This window comes from Schistocerca cancellata, chromosome 4 (genome assembly GCF_023864275.1).
Source record: "Schistocerca cancellata isolate TAMUIC-IGC-003103 chromosome 4, iqSchCanc2.1, whole genome shotgun sequence".
Lineage (NCBI taxonomy): Eukaryota > Metazoa > Arthropoda > Insecta > Orthoptera > Acrididae > Schistocerca > Schistocerca cancellata.
Genome location: NC_064629.1, coordinates 297,884,524 through 297,912,146, shown reverse-complemented (window position 1 = coordinate 297,912,146; position 27,623 = coordinate 297,884,524).

The window sequence follows — 27,623 nt, the reverse complement described above, 5'->3', positions numbered from 1 at the left end:
TATCTGTGTTGGATCCTATGGAGAAGTCTTTTAATGATTACAGCCATCAGTGAATCATATTTCTGGCACTCTCACATCTCGAAACGAGTCACCTTTCTCGAACTTGTCTGCTACAATAAAATTCCAACAATTGTGGATCTGCGTCCTAACATCGCTCCAGATATAACGCGTGGCGGATCCACACTCGAAGACTAACTCGGGTCTACTGTGTGTCCTGGGAGCTGTCCACAACACGTGCACATACACAGACGTACAGAAAACAGAGCACATTCTCTGCAAATGTGGAATATGTGGGGTGGAGGCGACTGGATAAAATCGAGTACAGTGCTATCTATGCCTCCTGAACGGTACATTTGCGCTAGGTATTGGCAGCTGTACTACATTTGCAAGCAATTTTAGAACACGGAACGAGAGGTTATGTCATGATCGTATGGGTAGAACTGACATAAAATCGATAGAATTGCGAAAAATACTTATAAATTGAGGGAAAATACACCGAAATGCGGCAAAATTTACGTGCTTGTCTTCTGGCTGGCGCAGAACAATTCTAGTACACGGGAACAAGTATTCGACAGCAAGAGGAATCCGAGAAAACGTCAACATGGAAGCGAAGGGAACCAGGGAAACAGTCACGTTTCTGTCTGTCAAGGCTCCATTCTACTGTATGTCTATTGAAGTAACAGTGATACACGAGAGTTGACTGGTGTATTTGACACTTTTCAGGAAGAGAGAGAACCATCTGCCTCTGAACTTACTTGCATCTGCATTAAATGATGACATAGAGTGGATGGAGTGATCAGTTGAGATGGAGTTGTCACGAGGTACGATTTAATGATGGACTGATGATGTATTCTAGGGAGAAAGAGTGGGGGAGAAGTTGCTGCAGGTCATTTGACCTTTTTTTCCTGATGTTCTGTCCGTATGCATCAGTTGTGTGACATAGCCTGCATTCAAATCGTATACAATCACGTGTTCTGTGGAGGTCTTAGAGCAGTGTCTTTTGGCGATCGTCAACAGCAAACCTCTCGGTCATCAGAGGACTTCCATCTCATGTGATATGAAACGTGACACATCCATCTAAACGAACGATGATTTATGCAACGTACTCCATCCCCTTGTCGCATCTTAAGTGTAAACTCGATAATTCAGTTTCATAACTAAGTTAGCGATAGGTGTTTGTGAGACACTGTAATCCCCGTGTATACATATTCTTGACAGATGTGCTGTTTACAGAGTTAGTGGCAGCATGACTTGTAATTTCACATGTCAGATGCTACTGCTATGCATTTATATTTTTCCTTGTTAGAGGTATTCTCCGTTACTAACGATCATTTTATATAGGACTGATGTGCGTATAGTATAATTTCTGAACTGTGGTCAGATGTGGACAGTTGACGCTATACATCTCTGTAAAGCTATATTGTGCATGTATCATATAGAGCTGCTGTTTTAAGGAAGTAGTTTTTTCGTTTTACAGTTTGTTACCATAGTTTACCGCAGAGAAACCTGCAAGAAAGATGTATGACATGCACTGGGAATATATTTCTTACATTGGCATATTAACAGCACTGCATCCCACATGATTGATAGGCCGTAAACTGAAGTGATCAAACATTATAGCTTGTTTCAAGTGCAGAACCATGTAGCCTTAGGAGTGCGTGCGTTTATATTCTCTCTTACCAACACCTTCCTGGCAGTGGCCCCAGACACTAGAGCAATACCTTAAAATTGATACCTTAGTTGATTCACGTAAAATTATTCGAACTCCATCCATCTGGAGGTATATCATGTGTAAGAATCACTCATTTCCTGTTCTTCTTCACCGTCTTCTATTACGTTACAACACTTTCAAATCTATTACTATACATCGATAAGCAGTGCTAACCTCCTTGACATGGGCGCATCTGGAGAGATCTTGTACTCTTGGATGAGCGAGGACCCGGCAAGCTCCATTTATTCACGAGACGTGGAATGTAGCAGTCTACTTCTGATCGGCTGCAGATTAAATCGGTAACAGTGCTGCAGTGCAAGGGGGCTTTCAGTCTCTAATTTTATCGTAAGACTGTGAGAATGCTCTGTGACTCCCATCCGCATAGAGATAGATCATTAAATTAAGCACTGTGCTCGAGGTGCTAGAAATATGTAGAACACTGTCTGGTATACTTTGATGATGTATTTGTTCGAGGATTAACAATGAATGGACGTACTGCACAGTCATCTATCTACATTTGCAATGATACTTGTAAAGTGGAGAAGGGACGGTTTAGCTATGATACTGAAATTGGGAAACATGCTGTCACATCATTGGTCTGTGTTTAAATTGCTAAAATTGTTCGAATTGTCATCTGTGATGCTTATTATTTCAGTACATTGACAGTGTCTTTTCCATCCCATCCATCCACTGGTACACTGTTGGTTACCACATAATGATGGGCTGACATCGCTTGTTTGAGATGAAGACAGAGTTTTGGTGGAGGGGCAACACCTTCTGGGGATGGCTAGCGCCAAAACAGTGATCACATACATGACTGCAATATGGGGAATCAGTCATCCCGTCACTATGACAGATGAGTTTCAATGCAGAGGTCGTCAGCCACCTTCGGACAGCAGTTTGGAAACTGTCCACAATGCGGCCAAAGTCTTCCAGATTCCTTATGTTGTAACTGCGTAAGCCATGCTGGGCAGGTAAGCATGCGCCCATGGCTAGACGAAGTTCGCATGTTCTGTTAGAATCGTTAGAGAGAAAGCAGTCGATGGTATTCTGGAACAGATTTCTATATCGCGACCTGTATTAACAGGTATCGCACCAGCAACAGTAAACACACGTGGCCCGAGGTGTCTCGCATATGGGACGGCCATGAGCGTGCCTTGGAGTTCTGTAGGAGGGACAGTTTGTTGATGCGTCGCGTTATTTGCATGCACTGAGAGTTGTTGCAATGCATTATTTTCGGCTGTTTAAGTGCTGTGAGCGTGTTAGCAGAGCGTTATACATGCATTATTTCGGTGATTTACAGTTTTTTTTCGCGCCTGCGCATTTGCTTGTGAACAGGTCAGTAGGCTGTGTAATGCATGATTTCGACAGTTCACAATTAGCAAGCGTGTTTGGAGAGCCTTTTACGTGCATTATTTCGACAATTTACGAGTTGTTTGCGTCTCTGCACATCAATGTACTGCATTATTTCGGTGATTTAGGGTAGTTTTCAGGTCTGTAGACCATTTATTGCGACTTCAAGCACGCCAGGGTGAGTGTTTTGTATCAGTGTAATAAATAAAGTAGGTGCAATCAGTCCCTAAGTAAATTGTATGCATTTTTTCGACAATTTATGATTAGTGAGCGTGTCTGCACGTCAGTAAACTACATTATTTTGGTGATTTACAAGTAGTTTGGAGTTCTGTAGGTTGTTCAGTGAATTATTTCGATAGTTTACAATTAGCAAGTGTGTTTTCAGAGCATTATACATTCATTAATATGACAATTTACGAGTTGTTTGCGTGTCTGTACATCGGTGTACTGCACTATTTCGGTGATTTAAGAGTAGTTTGCAGGTCTGTAGGCTGTGAATAGCGCCCCAAGCATGTCAGAGCATGTGTTTTGTATCAGTCTAGTAAATAAACTACATGAAATCCATTCCTAAATAAATTGTTCCAAAATAAATGAAGTATACTCCTTCCTTTCTCCAGCAGGCCAGAAGAGGCTGAGTCATTTTCCCACCATTTTCCCCCCAGACCACCATCGGATGAAAGCACACTCTGGTGGCAGTAATGTGTACTAGGTCACTTGGACTCGGGACCTCATGGTGAACACACTGAATGGAGCTACTGCCACAAATTGTTTAAATAAAGACTCAAAATAAAGACTTACATCCATCCTATCCACCAGCCCAGCACAGGCTGAGTCCTTTTCCCCCAATCCCCCCCTCCAGACCGCCATCTTGGGTTATGTCACAGAAGGGATGCCAGCGCCCTCTGGTGGTAGTACCATGTACTAGGTCAGATGGACTCTGGACCCCATGGTGAAGACACTGGATCGAGCCACTGCCTCAAATCGTTGAAATAAACACTGCATGCAAAATAAAAGACTTATGTCCACCCTATCCAGCACAGGCTGAGTTCTTTTCCTACCAATTCCTAGGAAAAGGGTGACTTAAGTTAGTGGAGGTAGCCCTAGTGACCTATTTTCCCGACATTTTCTTAGGTTAGTGGAAGTAGTCATGGTGCATAGCTATGTCCTGCTGGAATTTGAACTTTCGGCCATTTTCTGGGGAAGGGGTGGGGAGGTGGGAGGGGGTTAGGTTAGTAGAGGTAGCCCAATTGACCTATCTTCTCACCAAAATTTGAACTTCCTGGCATGACGTCATTGAGATGTTGCCATATCTATCGCTGCCATCTTGGATCTGTTGTTTTGAATAAATCTGGCAACAATGGAGAATGGGGTGATGTGAAGGTTGTCCCACTACTCTTGTCAACACACAAGTTACAGTTGCACAAAACATCTCATCAAATAAACTGAATGCTACTGAAATTATCACCTCTCACCCTGATTTAAATAATTGGTACAGCATGATTATCAATGTGTGACTACCAGAAACTCAAACAAAGCCCTCACACATTTCAACTCAGCAAATGCTACTCAGAGAATCCGTGCTCACCACTGTCCTAGGGAAGAGTAACTGAATCTTCTCTACTCACCGGCGTCCTATGGAAGAGTAACCTAATCGTCTCTTCCGTCCAAGTTCCACAGATGGTGGCCAGAAGGGCTCAGAGAGTGCAAGTGGTTTTTACCTGTAACAGCCTCACAATGGGGGCTGACCAGTGGCCACACTCTCTGACCCAATGTAGCCATATTCGAAGCTCTGCCCAATGGTTGGCAACACTGCTTTTAACATTCATAGAACCATGTAGCGGCTCACATGGAGCCATTACAGTATTAGACTGAAAAGCTCGGAGACGCAGTTTATTATTAATACTTCTAGTTCGCCGATATTTTTTCGAGAGTTTTTTGTGGATGAAAAGGGAACAGCAAGCTAATATCATTAGCATAGGTGGTGCAATTAATATAAATACTCAGTGATAAATGTTTTGCTAAATATTAGGAAAGAAGTTATATACCTTATACTGAAAAGAAAACAGAAATAATACAGTGTCCACTAAGATCACATCATTGCTTACCGTTAAACTAAATAAAAAGCACTCCGTCTTCAGGCCACAAGTGGCCCATTGGGACCATCCGACCGTCGTGTCATCCTCAGCTGGGGATGTGGATAGGAGGGGACATGTGGTCAGAACACCTCTCTCCTGGTCGTTATGATGGTTTTTTTTTTTTTTTTTTTTTTTTTTTTTTTTACCGGAGCTGCTGCTATTCATTCGAGTAGCTTCTCAATTGGCATCACGAGGCTGAGTGCAACCCGAGTGCCGACCACGCCCGACAGCGCTTAACTTCGGTGATCTGACGGGAACCAGTGTATCCACTGTAGGCAAGGCTTTGCAGCGTTAAACTACGTCTTTGGTATAAGTCATACAGTGTATATACCCATGGGGTGAGCATTCGGATGCGAAGAACGAGACTTCTCTCCGCAACATCTCCAACAGCTCAAGTCACGTGATTTTGAGAAGGCGAATTTTAAGTACTGTGTCACATTGTACTACCGTTAGACAGACATCTTCACAATTTGACTCCAAGAACTGAAGGTGACTTGAAGATATGAGGTGCAATGGTAATGTGCTTTTTCACCACAATATCACAGCTGAGATTCCATTTTATTTAAGTTTTTTCGGCAACGAGTTAAGAAGTGACAGCCAACCATATTATCTTACGTTTTCTTTGCACTTATTCATTTTGTTGGATCTCTGTTCTAATTAATTACGTTATAATGACAGTATATAGGAAACCCTTTGATGCAGAAATACTTAAATACACACAAGAATTTGAGAAACTGCGTAAATTGGAGGAAATTAATCAGACTGTCATGTAAAAACTTTATCTACATGTAAAAACAGCACCTATATGTTTACATTGACTAGCAGTTTACTCAAACACACTTGCAAATTTATCTAGTACTTATCCTGTAAACACACGGCCATAAAATAACAGAAATTATCTCTATAATACAAGACTTTATAACACGGTGTCTCGATATTTTTCAACGTATAAAATGCCTCATATCAACATGACATTTACAGTTATACATTTGTTGTACATACCTTTGAAAAGGAACTGGTCCTCCCTTCACATATTTCTCTTTACATCCGTAGCAACGACAATACTGCATCACAGCTGTTACTAAAACTCAAACTTACAAGGCGAATTCGTGTAACATTTGGAGTTTCGCTATTACCGCAAAGTGTAGACAAACAGCGTCGTCTTAACATCACGTGACTAACCCCGTTTGATGCTGCAGTAGGCTACTTTCACTCCATAGACATATATGTATACATTATGCTTTAAGTGAACGATATTAACTGACGAACTAAGGAGAAGCGAAGTTAATAAACTCTTATTATCGATTTAAAGACGGTAGTCAGATTATAAACTGAGGTGACAAGTCATAGGATAGCGATATGCACATATACACATGACGGCAGTATCGCGTACGCAACGTATAAAACGCCAGTGCATTGGCGGGGCTGTCGTTTGTACTTACACTCCTGGAAATTGAAATAAGAACACCGTGAATTCATTGTCCCAGGAAGGGGAAACTTTATTGACACATTCCTGGGGTCAGATACATCACATGATCACACTGACAGAACCACAGGCACATAGACACAGGCAACAGAGCATGCACAATGTCGGCACTAGGACAGTGTATATCCACCTTTCGCAGCAATGCAGGCTGCTATTCTCCCATGGAGACGATCGTAGAGTTGCTGGATGTAGTCCTGTGGAACGGCTTGCCATGCCATTTCCACCTGGCGCCTCAGTTGGACCAGCGTTCGTGCTGGACGTGCAGACCGCGTGAGACGAAGCTTCATCCAGTCCCAAACATGCTCAATGGGGGACAGATCCGGAGATCTTGCTGGCCAGGGTAGTTGACTTACACCTTCTAGAGCACGTTGGGTGGCACGGGATACATGCGGACGTGCATTGTCCTGTTGGAACAGCAAGTTCCCTTGCCGGTCTAGGAATGGTAGAACGATGGGTTCGATGACGGTTTGGATGTACCGTGCACTATTCAGTGTCCCCTCGACGATCACCAGTGGTGTACGGCCAGTGTAGGAGATCGCTCCCCACACCATGATGCCGGGTGTTGGCCCTGTGTGCCTCGGTCGTATGCAGTCCTGATTGTGGCGCTCACCTGCACGGCGCCAAACACGCATACGACCATCATTGGCACCAAGGCAGAAGCGACTCTCATCGCTGAAGACGACACGTCTCCATTCGTCCCTCCATTCACGCCTGTCGCGACACCACTGGAGGCGGGCTGCACGATGTTGGGGCGTGAGCGGAAGACGGCCTAACGGTGTGCGGGACCGTAGCCCAGCTTCATGGAGACGGTTGAGAATGGTCCTCGCCGATACCCCAGGAGCAACAGTGTCCCTAATTTGCTGGGAAGTGGCGGTGCGGTCCCCTACGGCACTGCGTAGGATCCTACGGTCTTGGCGTGCATCCGTGCGTCGCTGCGGTCCGGTCCCAGGTCGACGGGCACGTGCACCTTCCGCCGACCACTGGCGACAACATCGATGTACTGTGGAGACCTCACGCCCCACGTGTTGAGCAATTCGGCGGTACGTCCACCCGGCCTCCCGCATGCCCACTATACGCCCTCGCTCAAAGTCCGTCAACTGCACATACGGTTCACGTCCACGCTGTCGCGGCATGCTACCAGTGTTAAAGACTGCGATGGAGCTCCGTATGCCACGGCAAACTGGCTGACACTGACGGCGGCGGTGCACAAATGCTGCGCAGCTAGCGTCATTCGACGGCCAACACCGCGGTTCCTGGTGTGTCCGCTGTGCCGTGCGTGTGATCATTGCTTGTACAGCCCTCTCGCAGTGTCCGGAGCAAGTATGGTGGGTCTGACACACCGGTGTCAATGTGTTCTTTTTTCCATTTCCAGGAGTGTAGATGCTTAACGTGAAAAGATTTCCGACGTGGTTGTGGCTACACGACGGGAATTAACACACTTTGAACGCGAAATGGTATTGGTGCTAGACGCATTGGAAATTCATTTTCGGAAATCGTTTCGGCATTCAATAGTCCGAGATCCGCACAAGAGTGTGCCGAGAATACCAGTTTTCAGGCATAACCTCTCACCAGGTACAACACAGTGGCCGACGGCTTTCACTACGCGACCGAGAGCAGCGGCGTCTGCGCAGGGCTGTCAATGCTACAGACAAGCAACACTGCGTGAAATAACCACAGAAATTAATGTAGGACGTACGAATAACGTACGCAGCAGACGACTGACTCGAGTGCTTTTGCTAGCAGCACGGCATCGCCTGCAATGCCTCTCTTGGGCCCGTAACCATATCGGTTGGACTATATACGACTGAAAAACCGTGGCCTGGTCAGGTCAGCCCCGATTTCATTTAGTAGGAGCAGATGGTAGGATTCGAGTGTGGCGCAAACCCCACGAAGCCATGGACCCAAATTGTCAACAAGACACAGTGCAAGCTGGTGGTGGCTCCATAATGGCGTGGGCTGTGTGTACATAGAATGGACTGGGCACCCTGGTCCAGATGAACCGATCACTGGCTGGAAATTGTTATGTTCGGCTACTTGGAGACAAGTTGCAGCCATTCAAGGACTTCATGTCCCCTAGCAACGATGCGCCTTGTCACTGGGGCACAACTGTTCGCGATTGGTTTGAAGAACATTCTGGACAATTCAAGCGAATGATTTGGCGACCCAGATTGCTCGAAATGAATCCCATCCAACATTTATGGGACGTAATCGAGAGGTCAGTTCGTGCACAAAATCCTGTAATGGCAGCACTTTCGCAATTATGGACGGCTATAGCATCAGCATAGCTCACCTCTGCAGGGGACTTCCAACGACTTGCTCAGTCCATACCACGTCGAGTTGCTGCACCACGCTAGGCAGAAGTAGGTCCGGCACGATATTAGGAGGTATCACACGACTTTTGTCACCTCAGTGTGTACAAGCAGTTCAGATGAGTTCTTTGCACAGTTACTGGTACGCATTAGCATGAGTAAAATTTAACCTAGTGCTGGAAAGCGATAATATCGCTTCTATGAGCAGAGCATATATTCCTCATACACGTGCTCACGACTTAGGCATTTTGTTTTTCCTCACGTCATAAAGTGTCGGCAGCTGCTGGGATTAACTTGCTACCAGTGCATAAACTAACTGATGGCCGCTGTCTGGATATTATGTCAAGTGCTGAGTACAAAGAAGTACTGTCCCTGCCAATAATAGGTCTTAGACATAAATACATGGATATTATTCCGACGGAGTGAATGAAGTGGCGACCCTGCGTTTCCAGTGTATGTTTAGATGCAAGTTTATCCTTAGGTTCTAATTTTAATTTTCGGATAGAGCCTACACGGTGCAGTTTGTAACTGATTAAAGTGATACATTTTTTCTAACGGATTGTTAAGAGAGCTTTGCTTCTTGTTTACGATTAATTCCGTCCAGCAGAGTGTAAAGGCTTTGAACAAGATATACAGAGATATACCTGGTGGTTATAATTAAAGTGTAGCTACTAACGGAGGTGTAGTATAGGTTGCAATTATCATACAGTAGCTAAACATGTTAGATATTCTAATGCGTTAATGCGGAACCGATTTAAGCTAGAAATAAATTTGTTCAAATTTTGGCCACCAGATGACAATACGGCGTTGTACATTGTTTGTATGACGGTATGACATTCGCGCTGACATTTGACAAACTATAGCGTGAGTGAACGGTATGGCTGTGGAGAAGAGAAACAGTATGACTATGGAGAAGAGAGACCGCGCGCCTTTAGTGAAACGGCAGCAATTACAGTGGTGCCTTGGGAGAGTATCGCCGACTGAAAGGTCCGAGCAGAGGCCCGATGTCGTTAAATAGTTTAAAGAAGGTGATAATGAAATTAGAAAACACACTGAAGCTTAGTGCGGCATCTCGAAGAGAAAGGTGTCCTATACCTGTCGAAATTACAGATGAGGTTGTTATTGCTGTAACTACCCATGCAGCGCGTGCCCCGGGCAGTGCTGGTGCTCGTGCAGGGTCATGTCACTTGTCCATCCTGCGGTCAACAGTGCGAAAAGTTTTGCGGACTGTTTTACACTGGAACCTGTACAAGCTCCTGACAGTGCAGCAACTGAAACATCATGATCCGCAGCGCCTTTCTGAATTTGCTCTTCAGTTTCTGGCGCGGATCGAAGTTGATGATTTGTGTACAGGCAATATTTTATGGAGTAACGAGGCACATTTTACTCTACGGGGTACAGTGAATACACAGAAATGCCACATTTGGGGAACTGTTAAATAACTTGCTGTGCACGAAGAGCCACTGCACTCGCCGGATGTAACTGTGCGGGTTGGTTTCACAAGCACCTCTTTTCTCAGTCCATTCCTCATTGAATAGAATACACCTAGAGGGCCTGTCAGGTATACCGTGACGTCTGCACGATATCGAGACCTCCCTGTATAACATGTGATTCCTGCTTTGAAAGAGCGCAACTGAGTGGAAGCCACTGTCTTCAGACAAGATGGGGTAGCACATGTCTCTCGACGTGTGGAAAATCTGCTTAATGCAACCTTCTACGAGCAAGTTATGTTCAGGGGTTTTCCAGGTCCATAGCTTGCAAGATCACTTGATCTGAAGCCATGCAACTTTTGGCTCTGGGGATATCTAAAAGAACACAGTTTCCAGAGACACATTCGGTTTCTACCTGATCTGAAAGGTAGTAAACAGGAACACGTTGCTCAGATTCCACCGGAACTCCTGCGAGCAACTGTCGATCATGTCGTTTTACGGATGCTGCATTTCGTCAATGTATCTGGTGCTCGTATTGAACAAATAGTGTAAGTGATGGTTAATAATAAAATCAACATTATGCCTTTCTCATTTGTTTGTCCCTTTCTGCCCCAACACGTCAACTCGATCCACCCGAGCATTCGTTTTACGATGGAGGTGGAAGAGGATGGTTGCCTTCCCTTTCTTGACGTGTTGGTTAGGAGGAATGATGATGGATTATTGGAACATTCAGTCTACGGGCAACGTTCTCACACCGTCTTGTACTTACAGGCTAACAGTTGTCACCATCCGGCTCCGCGTGAAGGGGTACTTCGTACCTTGGTACACAGGGAACATGTCGTTTCTGACGCTGAGACTTTGCCAGCTGAGCTGTCCCATCTTGAAGTTACATTTCGTCAAAATGGTTATAGTGATAGAGAGATTGAACGTGCGTTGCGCTATCGACCAACTGTACATCGGGTGACTGATGATAATTCTGAGTCGACACCTAAGTCCACTGCCTTTTTTCCTTACGTAGGAAACACTTCCAACAATATCGGTCGTATTTTACGGAAATACGATGTGAAATGCGTTTTCCGACCTCCATCTAAAATTACAGCGCTTTTGAGTTCTGTTAAGGATGATCTTGGTCTGCGTAAGGCAGGTGTATATCGTATTCCTTGCAGCTGCGGCATGGCATATATTGGTCAAACTATCAGGACCGTGGAGGACCGATGTACTGAGCATAAATGGCACACACGATTACAGCAGCCAAGTAGATCTGCTATTGCCGAACATTGCTTGGATACTGGTCACCCCATGTTATATAATAACATCGAGATATTGGTATTGTAAGTAGGCTGTTTAGATTTTTATATGGGTAATGCCACGTAGCGCTCTATATGAAAATCACTGGCTGTGCTGTGTTCAGTCTGTGGCTAGTTTGCATTGTTGTCTGCCATTGTAGAGGGGCAGCTGGATGTTAACAGCGCATAGCGTTGCGCAGTTGGAGGTGAGCCGCCAGCAGTGGTGGACGTGGGGAGAGAGATGGCGGAGTTTTGATAATCTGTAAGACTGAATGTCAATTATGAATATTAAGGTAAATACATTGTTTGTTCTCTATTAATATCTTTCATTTGCTAACTATCCCTATTAGTAGTTAGTACCTTCAGTAGTTTGAATCTTTTATTTAGCTGGCAGTAGAGGCGCTCGCTGTATTGCAGTAGTTCGAGCAACGAAGATTTTTGGTGAGGTAAGTGATTTCTGAAAGGTATAGTTTAATGTTACTCAGGGCCATTCTTTTGCAGGGATTTTTGATAGTCAGATTGCGTTGCGCTAAAATTATTGTGTGCCAGGTTAAGCACAGTTTTGTACAATTGTTCTAAGTGGACGTTTCACATGTAAAAATGTTCAAAGGGGACGTTTCATATGTCGACCCTTAGCCTAGGATACCTCACTGGAATCTTCTGATTTTTTTCTTGTAGTTTGTGTAATTAGTGTAGATTTTGTTTATTGCTAGTGCGTAATTGTAGAGAGAATCTCCTTTGTAGTTGCAGTCTTTCATTGTTGTAATGTAAAACAGTTGTGGCATGCATGTAGATTTGCAACAAGTATTTCGCAGCTGCGCTTGTAATTAACTACATATTATTTTCAGTGCTATGTTAATGTATTCTCTTATTTTTGCTATTCAAATTGTGCTTTTCTGTGTTACCGTGTGAAATATTGTGACAATAATGGCGTGTGAAAAACGTAACACTAGGCTCCAAACTAAATTGAGAAATAATAGTGACGACGAGCGTAGCTTATCAGCGCCGCCGAGTAATGAATTTACTAATGTTCAAAGTAGTAATTTGGTAACTGTGCATAGGGAAATGGAGCGGGCGTCAAACAATGGCGTAGGCAGTGAAACAGGTAGTGAACAGGGAAGCATTATCGATCGATTGGTCGGCAACAGCTCGCCTCAGGAATCCGAAATGATAGGACACAATTTTGCAAATACTGTACATTCAGGTTTTGCGTCCTCACCGTTTTCTCAAGTAAGTCAAGACACATTTTCAGCTTGTCAAAATGTGAATGTTGCCGGTGCAAATTCACTGCCGAAAAGCACTGAGGAAAATGTTTCAGACACCAATGCATTGTTATTACAATTAATGCAACAAATGGGAGAAAAGCTTCAGAAGTTAGACACAATGGAACAACACCAGAGACAAACACAGCAACAGTTAGACGCAGTGGAACAAAATCTTAAAAAGTTAGACACAGTGGAACAAAATCTTAAAAAGTTAGACACGATGGAACAAAATCTTCAAAAGTTAGACTCATTGGAACAAACTCTCGAACAAACACGTGAAGATTTAACTGCTGAGTTACATAACATTGAATCGAAATGTCAAAAGGTCTGTAATGATGTAAAAACACAAATTTGTGAGCATTTTCAGCCTATTTTTTCGCGGCATGAAAATGCATTACAGAATCACGAAGCAGCCATAAAAGAGCTGCAAACCATTGTTCATGAAAATCATGAGACCTTGTGGGCTAAAATTGACTCAGTTGCATCTACCGATTCGGTTACGCAACTGGCAAAAACTCAGGAAAACTTAAAGAACACAGTAGATTTGATTTCAACACAAATGGACACTCTGAAACTTGGTTCAGAAAAACACACTGAGGAAATGTGTTCACTATCGGAGAAAGTAGCTGAACTTTCGGATCAGGTTACTAACTTATCTACAAAGGTAGATGATGATCTGAATGACACAAGACCCGTAGCCTTCACCGACACAGAAGAGTATGAACAAATTAGAAAATTCAGACAAAATCAAAATCAAATCAATACACAGTACAAAAGAGAAATCCGGGAAGTACAAGATCAGTTGACACAGGTGATACAAGAATTACATATTTCAGAGGACACTCGCGCTCCAACACGGGAAGAGGAACTTAGAAATACGGAAAAGCCACAAAATAATAACACAGGGCAGTTCGGTAATTATGAAAGAAATTGGCAAGGTACACCGAATTTTGAGATGGAACCGCCGGCACGACGTAACAATGACCGATATGCTACTCGCCGACACGATGACTTTGACTATAAGCTGTTCATTACTACACGTAAATTCAAAACATTCAAGAATTCTGCCAACGACATTCATCCACAAGCGTGGCTCCATCAATTCTCTCATTGTTTTCCTCCCAACTGGTCATTAGAACACAGATTAGAATTTATGTGTGGCTACTTGGAGAATGAACCAGCTGTAAGAATGCGATTTGTCATTCACGATTGTCACAGTGAAGGAGAATTTTACCATGCGTTCCTCTCAGCATATTGGTCACAAGCTACACAAGATCGCGTAAAACATAGCATCATGATGATGAAACACTTTGAACAATCTGAATTTTCCAGTCTTGTCAAATATTTTGAAGACATGTTGCACAAGAATCAGTACCTGTCAAACCCATACAGCCCCTCAGAACTCATCCGCATTTGCTTAATCAAACTGCCTGAACATTTACGACATATTATTTTAGCAGGACGTTGCAAAGACGACATTGAAGCTTTTCAGGGACTGTTACAAGAATTAGAAATTGACACAGACAGTCGCGGGATGCGAAAACAGGAAAACAATCACTACAGGTCACATCCGTCACAATTCCGTGACGACAGAAACGATAACTGGACGCGACAAGGCTATTCTCACCACACAAATCGTGACCAAAATAGACACCACCCGTATGACAACCGTTGGCAGAGTAGTAATAATTACAGGGAAAGATCACCTCTCCGCAGTAATAACTATCACAGAGACAATCAGAGAAACAGACAATATGGGAACCAAAATAATTATTATCAAGGGAGACAGAATAACTTCAGACGCAACGGTCCAGCGCGCAGTTACGATTCAGGGAGAAATTCTCGACCACGTGACCGACAAGAAAGATACTATCGAATCTACCGACATGACGACAGACGATATGACCGTAACGACAGACCTGAATTGCATCAGAACTGGCGAGATTTAAACAGAGCAGAGCACTCTCGTCACGATGAATTTGTAGAAGTTAGGTCTCCAAATCCCAATAACGACGCGCGCCAACAAAGAGACAATAGGCAATGACTCACTCCGCTGGCAGCCACAATACATACTTATGGAACTGACGACGCAGCTGCCGTAGCTAGTAATTACGTAAAAATGGAAGACATTAGAGACATCTTACTCCAGGAACACGACGTAAAACATAATAACATTGCATATCCTGTGATTCACATTACTGTAAATGACGTAAAATTTACGGCAGTACTTGACTCTGGCAGTCCCATTTCAGTAATTAGTGAAACAGCTTTTAGCAAATGCAACAAATCGAACGATTGCCCCACACTTCCGTTACGTAAGATTAAATTACAAGGTGCAATCTTTGGAAAAAGTGTAGATGTACGCCAACAAACCAATTTAGAATTCTTTTGCCAAAGCCACAGCTTCTCTATGAACTTTCTTATTGTTCCATTATTGTCGACGGAAATTATACTGGGAGTAGACTTTTTGAATGAATACAAAGCAATCTTAAGCTTTAACGATGCTGAAATAAGTTTAGAGAAAGAAGGTAAGTCAATAGCTTTGAAATTTGAAGACTGGCTCTCAAACCATGATGAGGAAATTAATCGGCTTTACCTTCTGTTAGATAACAGTTCGGAATTTTCTACGAAACTAGACACTAACAATCACTCTGCAAGTACTGACAGGGATGATATCGACGGCATGTTTGAAATTAATGAGTTAATTCAGAATAAAATTCAAACAATTGAGAATTGTAATGACATTGATAGGCAGGACCTTTTTGAGATTTTACAAGCACATTCCAGAGTTTTTACTCACAAAACAGGAACAATCAAGGGATTTCAATACCAATTTCGTGTTCGTGAGCATACTAAATTTTGTGTTAGACCATACGTAATTCCAGCACATTATAGGGACCGTGTTAGAACAGAAATACAATCTATGCTTGACGAGGGCATTATTGAGCCTGCAGTAAGCTCATACAACAATCCGTTACATGTTGTTGAGAAGAAAAATGGATCGATCAGACTTGTCTTAGATTCGAGACAAATCAATACTATCATTATTCCTGAAACAGACAGGCCGCAGACGATGGAAGAACTTCTTCAAAATTTTAATGGTGTAAAAGTGTTGTCTTCCATTGATCTCAGATCCAGCTTTTATCAGATCGAACTTCATCCAGAATGCAGAAAATACACAGCTTTCCTTTGTTTTGGCGTTTGTTATCAGTTTCGGAAACTTCCTTTTGGTTTGAACATTTCTTCGGCAGCATTCATTCGTGGGTGAAATTCCATATTACCTGAGTTCTTAAAACGTCACATCACCTTATATGTGGACGATATTCTAATAGCAGAAGCTTCATGGGAACAACATAACGGCATCCTCAACAGTTTGTTACGTACTTTTGCAGAATCTGGAATTACAGTTAACTTGGAAAAGTCTGAATTCGGTAGGTCAAAGGTGAAGTTTTTGGGACATATTATTTCTTCTGAAGGCATTCAGCCGGATCCTGAAAAGTTAGAAGCAATCAGAGCGATTCCAGTTCCATCCACAAAAAAACAAGTCCGTAGTTTTCTAGGTCTCGTAAATTTTTACCGTCGTTTTCTGAATATGCAAATTCTAGTTACACCAAAACTTTGTTCTCTCACTGGAAAAAATACTATTTGGAACTGGGACGAACAAGCACAGTTGGAATTCAATTCTTTGAAAGAAGCGTTACTTCACGCGCCAATACTAGCTCATCCAGATCTGTCACAAGATTTCTGCCTTAGCACTGATTCTTCCAAAGTTGGTCTTGGTGCCCATTTATTTCAAGAAGCCATAGAAGGTGACATTACTGTTCAGAAAACCATTGCTTTTGCTAGCCGAGTGCTAACAAAATCTGAAAAAAATTATTCCGTTACTGAATTAGAAGCTTTAGCTATCGTTTGGGCATTTAACAAATTCCGTTTCTTTCTTTCTGGTAAGCACGTAAAAGTATACAGTGATCATCGTGCATTACAGTTTCTTATGTCTTCAAAATTAAATCATGGTAGGTTAAAACGTTGGGCATTGTTTCTGCAAGAATTCCGCTTCACAATAGTCTACATTCCCGGCAAGGAGAACATTGTTGCGGACGCGCTGTCACGCGCACCGGCTGGGCTTGAGAAAAGTAACACAGAAGGCAACCTCGAGAAAAATTTCAGTATTCTTTACATTCAGAAAGTCGCCTTTGAAAACTTCATCACCACATCTTTAAAGGACATTGCTCATGAACAAGATAAAGATCCGATTTGGAAAGATATCAAAAGTAAATGGCATGAAAAGACACACACTCAGATTCGGCATTATTACCTGGTTAGAAACAACATACTCTTCAAACGCTGCACTGTTGATGACAAGCTATGGGTACTTTGCATTCCAGACGATTTTGTTAATAAGCTCATTTGGTACATTCATTTCAGCTACGCACATTTTGGTCCACGAAAATGTTATCATATTCTTCGAACGACTTGTTATTTTAACAATATGGAAAAGCGAATTCGAAGAGTCTTGTCTATTTGTAAACTTTGTCAAAAGGCGAAACCATCTACTATCTCACATCGTGCTCCGTTATTTCCTATTATTCCTTCTAAATTAAAAGAATTTGCTGCTGTTGATCTGTTGGGACCCCTTGTCAGAACATCGAATGGATTTTCGTACGTTCTAGTCGCTGTTGAACTTACTTCAAAATTTGTTTCTTTCACTCCGTTACGTAAAGCCACTGGACGGTCTGTATCCAACGCCTTTGTTAAAAATTTCTTACGTGAAGTTGGACACGTTAGTAAAGTCATTTCAGATAACGGACCGCAATTCAGATCTGCTGTTTGGTCACGCATGCTTCGGAATCATAAAATCAAACCTGTTTTTATTTCATTGTATTCACCACATTGTAACCCATCTGAACGGATTATGAAAGAAATCAATAAGCTTTGCAGACTTTATTGTCACAGAAAGCATCAGAATTGGGACAGATATTTACACTTATTTCAAAATGTGCTGAATGAAATGCCTCATGATTCCACTGCTTTACCACCTACTTTTGTACTGAAGAATGTAGAACCTCCGAACAGAATCAGAGAGCTAGTACCTTTCCCGAATACACGTAAACTTCGACACAAAGACATAATTGATTTGGCTCTTAAAAATATAAAATCTGCAGCAGACAAAAGGAGAAAACTACACGGTAAAGCAAATGCAAAGAAATTATATATTGGTCAGAAAGTTCTCATGAAAGCTCATTCATTGTCACATAAGAAGAAACACTTGAGTCACAAATTCTTTCTAGTTTACAATGGACCTTACAGAATCCGACGTATACCACATGATAATTGCGTTGAAGTTGAAACTCTGCGTACTAGGAAGAGTAAAGGTTTACACCACATTTCACATGTAAAACCGTTTATTGAAAGATAATCTGCTTTTAACTTTGTCTTTGCCATAAAACTTTTCACTTCACATTTCTAGTATGCTTTGTCAGACTTAAGAAACTGTTAACATGCAACATTTTGGTTTGCTTACGAGTGGATTCTGGATTTGAGGTGCTTTCTGTGAAATGCCAGATGACACAGTGGTTGGTTTGTGTGACACCTACACGATTATATCACGACGTTACTAATGAGTGACAATTTACAATGTTGCTTTTGCGGTGTATCTGTTTTATATCTGCACAGTTTTTTCTGAATCCTTATGGAAAGCAAAACATGTTTTAGTAGTAACTTTTGTGGTATTGCTACAAGGAGACAGCCTTTTCCGTAGGACAACAATACGTTACAGCACAGTACTTTCCTCATCACGGCAATAAGCGTAATAACTAAGTTATCTATACGCAAAGCATTTCAGTTTTGTGTATCATGAGGTAAGTACATTGACTTCTGCAGAACTTAGCTTTCGGAGGACAATAACTACGACACTTCCCAGAGATTATCTAACAGCAAGACGCATATTTAGCGCTACAGGACACATATTTGAGTGATTAATTTTGTACTTAAAACATTTATTTTTAAAGATTTTTGAATTACACAGAAAGTTTTTTGTGATACATTTCATTCCATTGCTGTAATCTGTAACACCTGAGGGTATAATTACAATAATCCTCAGGGGGGTACACGCCTACTTAGTGTATTATGTGTTTGGCAAGCACAAGGAGCCCTAGCTAATATGGTATTTGCTTATACAATTTAATACATCGGTACCATATTTCTCTAATACATAAATTACACAGCTATCTGATCATTTAACAGAGAAACAAACATCTTTTTACTACGTCAGTGACACATGTTTACGCAATTACAGAGTTGGATTACTTCACACTTAAGAAATTGTATTTTGTCTGTACTTTTTGCACTGTTCATATTTTTTTTGAACCATTGTGATACTATGAGAGCTTTGAATGATGTATTTGGTATGGGATCATGATTTTTAAAGTACGTTTGAGGTAGATGACACTATTGACATGAGAAGAGAATTTTCTTTAGGTTGTGAAATTATTGCAGAAAGCTACGACGTTTTTGAGATTTGACTGAGGTGTTATGATGTTATTATTACGGTGACGATGAGTATTAAGCTGCTGAGGTATGTTTATGATTAATAGGCTGATGCTATATGAGTTATTTGATTATGCTACTTATCTGTTATGATGCAATATTGAAGAAGTGTCGACGAATAAGGTAAGGAGTAATGAATAGTGGTTAGGGACGCGAACTTGTGAAAAAGGATGTTGGAAACCAAGAATCGTACTTTAAGAGTTATGAAAGGTGTGTAAATGCGTGAATGTATCACAATGCCGGCGAAAATTTTTTGGACACGGATATATTCATAGGATTTTGTTTCTACACATTTGCAACGCACATTCTTGACCTGTGAAATACTTTTATATGAGACTGTCACTGTAGCGGAAACTGCTGTCGTAAATATTTCCGTAAGAAAGTTAATTGACCACCTGCACGTGCGTCGTCGGGACACAGCTGTGTCAAACACCTGGAGAACAAGCCATTAGTGTGAGTGCCTCGTCAGAAGCACAGGTAGAAAAAAAAAAGAAAGGGAAGGCCATTGTCCGCGCTACTGACATCTCCTTGTTGAAAGCATGCTGTGGAGCTCGGAATTTATGATATTTACTGAAATGCCTAATAAAATGACAAGAAATATTTTTACATCTGCAGACCTGATTATGACAAGTGTCTTTGTACGAGAGTTGAGAGCTACTGACTTATGAAATGTCACATGACTATTGAATGATATTTTTATGCTTTGCTTTTCATAGTTGCTTATTTCATTTAATATCTGGTTTCCAGCTGTGTTGCAGCATTAGTTTTATAAAATAAACTTAGATGCATTTGCTAATGTGAACTCTTTCTGTCAACAGATCTATTAAATAATTATTTTATGATCCACATTCTTTAAAAAAGGAGCACTTGGAAAGGAAAGAACAATAAGAAGGAACTAGTAACAGTAACACATAATTTTCTTTTCAAGTACATGGTAATATTTTTTTTACAATAAGTTGTTGTGGTGCACCACTTTAATTACATAGATATTAAGATGTGAATAGACATTTCCCTTTTCTGCATTGTTCTCTTTACTGTAATATTTTTTTCTGCTTGCGCTATGTCATGTTTAGGTATAAGTTGCTGCTGTTTGCCAGGCATAGTGTTATTGAATTTGACTTTTGCTAATTTCTTAATGCTGCTTGCTTCGCAAATCTGCGTTTTTTTTCATTGCTGTTTATATTAACTGTGTTATGTGATGCTGCATTGCCTCGTCCCTTGGTATATATATCTGAGCTCAGTAGATTTAAGTTAGCTTAAGAGGGGGTAGACTATATAAGAAACTAACTATGATGAATTGGACGAAATGCATAATGCATTAAGAAGCTATAAGAAAATGGTTTGGCCAAAAAAAAAAAAAAGGATACTGTACAGTGGAGAAAAACTATTTTTGACAGAGGAGGTGAACAGAATACAGGAAGCAGGCTTAGATAGGACTTTTGGGAATAATGATGAACGAAGGGAGATCTCCATGCAAAATACTGCAGTAAAACAAACCCTGTCCTTTCCTTTTGTGTTATCCCACTATGTGTTTGTGTACCCTTGTGTATTTGTTTTCTTCCTGTCTCTGTGTAGTTTCATAGAATTTTTTCTTCTGATAATATTAAGCTACATTCACTATGATGAGGAATACTGTTATCCTCAAATATACTTTGCATTAATAATATGGTATTTTCTTTGTAAACATGTTTAGACATTATGTATTCTGTTTTGTTTTAATGCTCATGTGTGAAGTTGACGTTTTAAAAGTGATTCTGATCTTTTATTTTTGTACTCATGTCATCATTCCTGTAACACTGATGTATATGTTTATTTCTATTCTGTTGTAAAGCCTCTATTACTACAAATGTTATCTGTATTGTTATGTTTTTAATGATGTATTTTGTATCTTTGTAATCGTATTCTTATGTTATAAAATTGTAATTGACAGCAGTTCATCAAGTAACTTGTAAGCAGTCATTTCACTGCACACATTTCTGTTGGTCATAGTATATGGACAATATGTGAGAAGTAGGGACTGTTAGTGTTTGCATGTGTGTTAATAATTCAGCAAGGGACTGGATAACAGCATTGCTGGTTCTAAGGACAATTCCAAAAACTTTGTGAGTGCACAAGTGGTGGTTATGGACTTGCTCTATTATCCGCAAGACTCTTCAATGGTGATTGTGCACCTGCACAGTCGCAACAGATGGCTGCTGGCCATCTCTACAAGGACTACAGTGGGTCTGCACCTCTGGTGGCCCACCAATACCATACTCTCTACCAGGACTACAGTGGGCCTGTCCACAATTTCTACAAGGACAACAGTGGGTCTGCACCTCTGGTGGCCCACCAATACCACAATCTCTACCAGGACTACAGTGGGTCTACTCTGTGATGACCTACCTACCAATATTCTTCGAAACGTCGACTGACTCTGCTGTGGGTTTGCTCTGTTGTGGCCCATTACCTGTCAGCATGTCAAGAGTCAGCACTGTCTTACCGTTGGAAGGACAATACTACATCTTGAAGACTGCATGGAAATCCACTACTTCCGTGTGCATTGTATTTTACTGCTCAGACTTTGAGCAAACAAACTGCAGGTTTACTCTTATGATGAATGATCAGGACTGTCTTTATTGACCGTGAAAAAATTTTAGCTGTTGACCAACATTGTATCAATAAGTGTGTGCATTTGATATCTTTGTTATTGTAATTATGAAAAATTTTATCAAATCTTTATTGGCCACTGCCCAAAAATATTTTGTAAAATTTTTTGTGGGGAGCATGGGGGCTATGTAAGTAGGCTGTTTAGATTTTTATATGGGTAATGCCACGTAGCGCTCTATATGAAAATCACTGGCTGTGCTGTGTTCAGTCTGTGGCTAGTTTGCATTGTTGTCTGCCATTGTAGAGGGGCAGCTGGATGTTAACAGCGCATAGCGTTGCGCAGTTGGAGGTGAGCCGCCAGCAGTGGTGGACGTGGGGAGAGAGATGGCGGAGTTTTGATAATCTGTAAGACTGAATGTCAATTATGAATATTAAGGTAAATACATTGTTTGTTCTCTATTAATATCTTTCATTTGCTAACTATCCCTATTAGTAGTTAGTACCTTCAGTAGTTTGAATCTTTTATTTAGCTGGCAGTAGAGGCGCTCGCTGTATTGCAGTAGTTCGAGCAACGAAGATTTTTGGTGAGGTAAGTGATTTCTGAAAGGTATAGTTTAATGTTACTCAGGGCCATTCTTTTGCAGGGATTTTTGATAGTCAGATTGCGTTGCGCTAAAATTATTGTGTGCCAGGTTAAGCACAGTTTTGTATAAATTGTTCTAAGGGGACGTTTCAGTATGCACGTTCAGTTATTGGGACAGTGTTATTAAGGAGGCAGTTGAGATTAAATTAGCGAGCAACCTCGTTAACAGGGATGGAGGTTTTTGTTTAAAATCTGTTTGGAATCCGGCTCTCTCTCTTGTCAAAAAACAGAAGGGCAGAGTCAATGCTACCTCACCTGCAGATTCGTAGTCTCACTATCGATAGCTCTGACTTTGGTCATCTTTGGTGGCACTAGGGTTCAGTGTGTGTGTTATCTTTCCTGCTTCAGTCCGAGAACCGAAGTTTTAAATTTGCATATACGTCGTCTGTCCGTTGCATTTTGCCGTGAAAATGGCGGGGTGTTCTTCCGCCGAAATATCGGCGGTCGCTGAAAGTGTTACCTGGCTGAATTACCGGAAGTTATTTGAAAATGTTACTGGTTTGTTGACAAACCATCGAGACCTAGGCGCTAAAGCAAGATTGCGAATTTGGAGGAACTGCGAAAGACAACAGACAAAAGACAATAGATAAGCTGCTAGCTTACAACCAGAGGCTGGAGAGCGAGCTGCAGGCAATCTCCGCAGGCACGGACTCTGCCCACTCAGGAAAACTTCCGTGCGTAAGGCACGGCCACACCGACACTTCCCACTGTTACGGGAATGGCGGCAAGCACAGGACGGGTGTTGGTTACGCTGCCGCCGTTCTGGCCTCGCAACCTAATCCGCGAGCCAGCTAGATCGAGACTACGCGGCCGAAGTACGCAATACAATCATCGCCCCGCCGACGCGGTCTTCGTATAAGTGACTAATGGAGCAGTTGAATTTCGTCGTCGCAAGAACAGCGAGTACACCACTTGCTGCGCCAAGAGAAATGCGACGAGTGGAGGCCCTCTCAGTTCCTGCGCCATCTGCGGAGCCTCGCACAGTCCGATATGGTCCCGGACTCTCTGTTGCATTCTACCTGGATGCACAGGTAGGGGTTCATCACCGAGCAAACAGAAATGCAGCTAGACGCCGTCGCGGACTTGGCTAACTGAGTGCATGACACACTGCCAACAATGCCCAATACTGCCGCCGCAGCAGCCTACTATGCGATATGCTCACTTCGGCATGGCGCATACGGGCAGTGGAAGTAATGCCCGTCTGAAAAATACAGCCTTATAGTATACTGAATTTTATTATCTCTGAGTAGAGTTTCGTTTATCGCCGTTTAAGCGCTCCATCTATTTTCGTTCGTACATAATAGTTTTCAGTTACAAATATCTGCACAGTTCTTTTGTTTCGTTTCTTCTTTTGTCAAGAACAATGCACAGTTCAGTAACTGGTGAGCCATTAGCCACTGGGATTATACAGGGTGTTACAAAAAGGTACGGCCAAACTTTCAGGAAACATTCCTCATACACAAATAAAGAAAAGATTTTATGTGGACATGTGTCCGGAAACGCTTAATTTCCATGTTAGAGCTCATTTCAGTTTCGTCAGTATGTACTGCACTTCCTCGATTCACCGCCAGTTGGCCCAATTGTAGGAAGGTAATGTTGACTTCGGTGCTTGTGTTGACATGCGACTCATTGCTCTACAGTACTAGCATCAAGCACACCAGTACGTAGCATCAACAGGTTCGTGTTCATCACGAACGTGGTTTCGCAGTCAGTGCAATGTTTAAAAATGCGGAGTTGGCAGATGCCCATTTGATGTACGGATTAGCACGGGGCAATAGCCGTGGCGCTGTACGTTTGTATCGAGACAGATTTCCAGAACGAAGGTGTCCCGACAGGAAGACGTTCGAAGCAATTGATCGGCGTTTTAGGGATCACGGAACATTCCAGCCTACGACTCGCGATCGGGGATGATCTAGAACGACGAGGACACCTGCAATGGACGAGGCAATTCTTCGTGCAGTTGACGATAACCCTAATGTCAGCGTCAGAGAAGTTGCTGCTGTACAAGGTAACGTTGACCATGTCACTGTATGGTGAGTGCTACGGGAGAACCAGTTGTTTCCGTACCATGTACAGCGTGTGCAGGCACTATCAGCGGCTGATTGGCCTCCACGGGTACACTTCTGCGAATGGTTCATCCAACAATGTGTCAATCTTCATTTCAGTGCAAATGTTCTCTTTACGGATGAGGCTTCATTCCAACGTGATCAAACTGTAAATTTTCACAATCAACATGTGTGGGCTGACGAGAATCCGCACGCAATTGTGCAATCACGTCATCTACACAGATTTTCTGTGAACGTTTGGGCAGGCATTGTTGGTGATGTCTTGACTGGGCCCCATGTTCCTCCACCTACCCTCAATGGAGCACGTTATCATGATTTCATACGGGATACTCAACCTGTGCTGCTAGAACATGTGCCTTTACAAGTACGACACAACATTTGGTTCATGCACGATGGAGCTCCTGCACATTTCAGTCGAAGTGTTCGTACGCTTCTCAACAACAGATTCGGTGACCGATGGATTGGTAGAGGCGGACCAATTCCATGACCTCCACGCTCTCCTGACCTCAACCCTCTTGACTTTCATTTACGGGGGCATTTGAAAGCTCTTGTCTACGCATCCCCGGTACCAAATGTAGAGACTCTTCGTGCTCGTATTGTGGACGGCTGTGATACAATACGCCATTCTCCAGGGCTACATCAGCGCATCAGGGATTCCATACGACGGAGGACAATTTGAACATTTCCTGTAACAAAGTGTTTGAAGTCACGCTGGTACGTTCTGTTGCTGTGTGTTTCCATTCCATGGTTAATGTGATTTGAAGAGAAGTAATAAAATGAGCTCTAACATGGAAAGTAAGCGTTTCCGGAAACATGTCCACATAACATATTTTCTTTCTTTGTGTGTGAGGAATGTTTCCTGAAAGTTTGGCCGTACCTTTTTGTAACACCCTGTATCTTCTGCCTCCACAATGTTTTCAGATCGTAAGAAGGGACAGACAGTTCATCGTGAGGGTAGTGAATAAGAAAGTAAGCAATATTATAAAATCGCGTGATTTAGAATCAAGGCAAAAAAGTAAAACAAGGTTACCTACTTGCTGCCTGTTATGCTGACGTATCTCTACGATCTGTTGCAAAAAGTCGAAAAGGTATAATTTCCACAGATATGACCCCTTTTTGGTTCTGGTAAAAAGCGTCAAGATATGAAGTACAAAAGTTTCACTATCGTTCCTTGGATAAAGATGTAATAAGAAACTTTATAGTATGTACATGTGGACATCATATTTCCACTACAAGCTAGAAACAGTCGAAAAGGAGTCACAAATAACAATGTTTTAACTGGTTCGCCGTGATGAGAAAAAGCATTTCAATTGTTGCATGCATATTATCAGTATTAATAAAGTAATTATACAACAGGCTATACAAATGAAGAAAATGGTCGGTATTATTACGAAAGTAGGAATATCCTAAAAGAGTGTGGTGATTAGATATATTTAATTTGTTGAAATGTACTGCTGACAAAGTCAGATCTACTTTCGTGACAATGTTTTTCGAACTCCAGCTCACAAGGCACACTGGATAGCTTCTGCATTCCTGTTCCGCGCATTAGCCTTCGCTGCTGACAATACATTGGCCATTGTGTTGTGCGACAGATCGCCGGCCGAAGTGGCCGTGCGGTTCTAGGCGCTGCATTCTGGAACCGCAAGACCGCTACGGTCGCAGGTTCGAATCCTGCCTCGGCCATGGATGTGTGGGATGTCCTTAGGTTAGTTAGGTTTAGGCAGTTCTAAGTTCTAGGGGACTAATGACCTCAGAAGTTGAGTCCCATAGTGCTCAGAGCCATTTGAACCATTTGTGCGACAGATCAATTGTTTATTTTTCTCATTTATTCGTGGTGACACATTGTCAGTTTGGAAAGCTAGAAGTGAGTAACCAGCATCTGGCATGTGCCTATCATTCCACCAGAAGAACCGCTCGTCATTATTTTAATACTGCTCAGATCAAGAGAAGGAATAAAATCCTTTGGTAAGCTTCCATTCCAGTCGCTCAGTGTTAAAAATAGGTTGGGTTACGGGGATTCAACCAAAATTCCAACAGATTTGGCAATTTATTTTTGTGTGTGTTGTTTACCTTTTCTCATTCGAAGAAGCATCAGCATTTATGAGTAATGGCCACATTTCTCTTGTTAGCAGGTTTAATTGTTCTTCCTTTGCCAAAACAGTGTAATTTGCACATACTCATCTTAGCTATTGCGACAGAATTCTGAAACAGAGTGCCTCATTAAACAAGTAATTGGCTATCACAGAGCTCAAGAGCTTACGAAAAACTTCATTGTGTCGGTTTGCAGTAACAGAAGAGAAGAAATTTCATGTATATTTTCATACTAGAAAACTCTTGTTTCGCTAGCTGTCGATAACTCTTAAAAAATTACAGTCACTGGAGTGAAAAAAAATGAAAAGGAAAGTATAAGTACTGACATATCGCCATAAATAAGAAAGTTCCTTGTGTTTACGAATTGGCAAAATACTCTCCACCTTGTGTGCTATCATTCGCCAAACTTTCGTCTCGATGTCTCGAGCGGTTTAAGAGATATGAGAGATGTTGCGAGTATTTCACTCTCGCGGGCGTGAGATCAGAAGTGAGCGCGCTACATAGGATCCATTTTCTCGAGATCGGAGGCAGATAGAGACCTCCTCCCAAGTCTAAACAAAAATTCAACATGTTAGCTAAATTTCCTACGCAGCAACATGTGGTGTAATACGCACCAAACACAAAATCATTGCGACCCCTATTTTTCATTGCAAACTTTTCGTATTTTGAGTAGCGTCTTACTAAAATGTGTATACCACAATAAGTATAACCGT